The sequence below is a fragment of the Alosa alosa genome, chromosome 13 (genome assembly GCF_017589495.1).
Source record: "Alosa alosa isolate M-15738 ecotype Scorff River chromosome 13, AALO_Geno_1.1, whole genome shotgun sequence".
Taxonomy (NCBI): Eukaryota; Metazoa; Chordata; class Actinopteri; order Clupeiformes; family Clupeidae; genus Alosa; species Alosa alosa.
This window is the reverse complement of record NC_063201.1, coordinates 16,375,695-16,380,331: the sequence shown is the minus strand read 5'-3', so window position 1 is coordinate 16,380,331 and position 4,637 is coordinate 16,375,695. Positions and strand designations below refer to the sequence as shown.

Sequence of the window (4,637 nt, the reverse complement as noted above, 5' to 3'; positions counted from 1 at the left end):
CACAGAAGTTTTTATATTTGACAGGGGCGCTTGGCCACTCCCAGAGCCTCTTTGGTGTCTGATCTCATTGTCCACTGGTCTGTTTCCTGTGCCATGTCAATCATCTCCTAATGGTTGTGAACATTATACTTAGATATGTTGTTTGGAGGTGCCATCAGCAATTCTAATCCAATATGCCTTATGTCTAATCCGACAAATTGCTCCTCACCGCTTGGGAGCGGTTTTGTTCTCTGTGTGTGTTTGTTCTGAGTGTGTGGTGTTTGTCAACCATCCTGGCTCTGCAAATGGGAAACATAGAGGTTCCATCGAGCCATCAAACATTTAACTTGCTGCTTCAGAAGCAACAAAAGGAGGGTAATGGTGAGCTCTTGAATAACTCTAAAACATTATCAGAAAACAAATCTTTATCACTGGTAAGTATTTTTGTAGAAAGAAACATATAATGCTATTTAAACAATTCAATTATGTTTCATCTCAAAAAACGTAAGCAAGATGCCACTGAAGAATCTTACCACATACACTGGTATGTTGTAATGTACAGGAATAGGGTATAAATATGATTTGTCATATTTGACAAAACACATAGTGAACAGAACAATTTGTTTTATGTACACAATTGCTTCATTATGAGATATTAGAGATTTAAGAGTAATTGAATTATGCATTTATGTATTGAATCACCGATGCATAATGCTTATTAAAAAATAGTATACAGTATCCAGAATGTCAGTTGCAAGTTGTACAATTTGATATACCACCAAAGATTGAATAATACAGAGAATGACACATAAAAAGCAGGAAGTCACAAGTAAAGTAAAGTAAATGAATGCCAGTCCTTAAAGAGCTTAAAACATTTAACATAGGACAGGTAGATTTTACCATCAAAAAAATCTACTGTAACATACTTCAACATCACTCCCCAATATTCATAAGTCAATAATATATTAAACAAAATGGTAAAAAAGTATTAACCAGTGGACTACTACACAAGCTCCCATGGTGCACCTGGAACATGATCCATCTTTGGACCATTGTCCATGAGTGGCTATCTTTATATAACCTTCATACTGAGTATGAGAGTAATGTTATTCTTTGGGCTTGGCATTGTCAAGGCCAAACCACTGGCATGTCTGACTAGTTGGGGGGTACGGGGAAGAGCGGGTAGCAGGTGGGAGGGGTAGACCCCCTGAATGCCACCTGGGGGTATTAATACTTGTCTCTTGGCTGACATTGTCCTGGGAATAAGAGTAGCAGCAGTGGCGAGAGAAATCCATTGTGTGTATGTGTGTGTGTGTGCCTTGTATTTAGAGATCAAAGAAATGGTTTGGCCTGACGGGTGCAGCATAGAACATGACAAATGTAAACATAGCAAACAATTGTAGGGATTGAGAACATGAGAATTGAGAACATGACAATTGAGAATTGAGAACATGACAATTGCCGCTGACACAGGAGCGGGGATCTCACGTCATCAGCAGTGGCCGGCTGGTCGTTTCTCTGATCCCAGATTAATTACAATGGCTGCGAAAAGGGAACACACAGATAAAACATAATTAGTGCTATTTACAACACTTACATTTAAATATTTTAATTGAGTGGTAGCTATTGCCAAAAATACTTGTAACAAAGTCAATGCTATTGGCCACTTTCTCTTCCAGTTTATGGCTGGATCTTCCCCCTATATTTGTATGATTTTAGAGTTGTTTGACCTGTTTGACTGTAATGGTATCATTTCCATATATGGGGGTCTCTAACAGGGGTGGACAGTAACTAAGTACATTTACTTGTTGTAGGCTACTTTTTTTGAGTATCTGTACTGTACTGTACTGAGTATTAATATTTTTGGAAACTTGTGACTTTTACTCCACTATATTTGAAAGACAAATGCTGTACTTTTGACTTCACTACATTTCAAATATAAGCATTAAGTACTCACTACTTTTAAGCACATAGACAGACCATCTTGAAGTTAATTTTTTCAAAGAAAATTATTCAAGTAATATTTGACAAGGTGCATCTACTTTCACTTAAGTAAAGGAATTGTGTACTTCGTCCATCTCTAGTCTCTAGTGGGCATTGCAGATTACTGATACATGTTGGCTGGGAGAAAATAGATCAACTGGACATAATTCAGTGTCTTATTATCCACATTCTACAATGCCTCTTAGATGCGTTTACATTCGGCTTGCTGAGAGTCAAACAAATACACTCAATAGACATAAAAAACAAAGTGGTTTCCAAAATGTGAGGGTGGTTCAACCAATTAAACCTCTGAATCTGATTGTGAGTTACATACTTGGCTATTGTATTGGCAGTGCAGAGGACAGCTTTGCTTTTGTCAAGTTCAGTTCCTTCTCTGCCTGCTCCAGTTGTGACTCAGCCTGGAAACAGATAGAGGTATCACAAGGGGGCATTCTGTAAGCAGATTCTGTTCTCTATACTTCAGATTGAAAATAATCTGTTGGCAAATAGGGACAGAAGTATTACAGAACGCCTGTATCACAAGATAGGTTGACTGCAATACATGCAACAGACAGTTCTTTTAGGCCCCTTCCCCAATTCATATATTTTCTTATCAAAGGAACACAGAAATGCTTTTGTTGAAACACTTTTGTTGCTTCAAATAGTTCTAAACCTAAAAATGTCCAGTTTTCAAGTTTTAGTCTACTTTTCAAAATGTCATGTATCTCTCAAATAAAATATTTTCACATCCCTGAAGTGAATTCATTGACTTCTTTTTCTGTTTCTGCTCTGAGCAGTCAGATGTAGAAGTCCAATGCTTCCAAAATATCTCAGATCTTTTGTATTCTGTTAGTCGTGCATAATAAAGTGGTGCAGGTTTCATCATGCTAAGGAAAAGTTAGACTCAGTTTGAGGTAATTTTGGGAGACTTGTCATGCTGTTATTTTGACAATACAAAGGTGCTAACATGCCAGAGATTGGGTAAAGTAGATGGTACACAGTTGGTGCTTTTTATACCCTGACAGGGACTGCACATATTTCTTTGCCGAAAGAGGGACCCCAGAGCATCCTCAGAGCCAAGAAAAAGATCATCACATTCGTCAGAGCTGGGGAGAAGCCAACCACAGCTCCTCCGGTCTGCTGGCAACAGTACAACAGAAACTGCTGCTACAACAACACTCTGATCTCTGATGCCTCGAAGCTGATCATCCTCTTAGAACTCACTGTTCCATGGGAGGACCACATCGAGGAGGCCAATGAGAAAAAAGGGGCCTAAATATATGCTAGGTATCATAGGGGCCAGTAAATGACAGTGGGTGGGTTAATGCTATCTGGACACAAGCTGGTACACCCAAGAAACATCACTTGTGGTGTATATGTGTGTGTGTGGTGTATATGAAGACTTGCTTTACTAAAACGTGATTATCTAATCTATTAATTACATTATGTAGTTTAATCTGAAACGCTCACCTAATACCCGAAAGCTGCCTGGCCAATTAATTACAAAAGTTAACCATTTTGGCCTGGGTTTTGTAGGCTTAACAACTGTCACAGTAAATAATGGTAGGGTAATTAACACATAAACTCTCAACAAAAAAAAAAAAAACATTGGCTGCATAAAATGCTTAGTCGAATTATTTCTATTTGTCTTTATTCTACCCATGACTGTTTTATAGAATGACTGATTTGTTATATGGGACAATGTGGAATGGGATCAATGAAATCACTGAAGAAACTGAAAACTGCTAATCATTGGTCAGTGGTAGTCAACGATTTACTAGATTACACCCTCCAGCATCCAGAAATACATCCTACCCTCCTGCGATAGAGCCATTCATTCAACACAGGTTTTTTGGAACTGTTGATAGCGAAATATTTCGTAGTGCACAATGCAATGAGTGAAATGCATTTAATATTTCAAGAGGGAGCCCAAGACCAAGCCCAAGCTGATGTTTCTTCTCACCCTTTCACGCAATTGTTTTTCTTCCTCGAACTTCCCCTTCCATCAGCTTGCTTCTCGGATGTGGCCAACTTCTCCTGTAAATCTTTCATCTTCGCTTTCAGTGTACCAAGATCATTCATGATAGATGTGTGTGTTTAATTGATATAATGTTTTCACACTGGTCCAAAACTTCACTTTACTTTTTTGAAGGGCTGTAGAGAAACGGCGACACGCCCATTATGTGCGTAATGATGTCTTGGTTGGCTGGTTGGTTGGTTTTCGTGCTCCACCACAAACAGCTGGTGGCAGTAGGCCTAATGCACTAAAACTGAATACCAACGGCCAATAAATTAACAGAAGAACAAGATGAGGAGGTTGAAGAAGTGCAGTCCATGAAGTCATTCGCGAGTCATTTTTCACAGTGCCTATCTATTGCCTACCCATTTCAATTTAATATTGGCTACCTCACCTGAAAGATCCTGATGCACTTTAGATAAATTATATTTTAAAGGAAAGCATAATGTGTAATGGTATGATGATGAGTCCACAGTAGTACAGGGATTCCCAAACATTTCAGCCCGCGACCCCCCAAAATAATGGTGCCAGGTGTAAGAAAACCAAAAGGCTTTTATTTAAAATGTAACTACTATTTTTAAAAATCTTTTTTTAAATGATGTCTAAAATATGCTATTTCTAATAGGCTTACGTTTTTTTTTTTTCCTGAAAATCACCT

The 4,637-nt window shown here is 38.3% G+C and overlaps 1 long non-coding RNA gene across 1 annotated transcript; it reads right to left on the bottom strand.

Annotated features, from left to right (window-relative positions):
- Positions 1-685: 685 nt before the first annotated feature.
- LOC125305654 lies at positions 686-4,111 on the bottom strand. The gene is made up of 3 exons (XR_007195453.1): positions 3,926-4,111; positions 2,297-2,381; positions 686-1,521 (listed from the first exon to the last, which is right to left on the bottom strand). It is a non-coding gene; the product is annotated as an uncharacterized LOC125305654 (long non-coding RNA).
- Between the last annotated feature and the right edge of the window lie 526 nt (positions 4,112-4,637).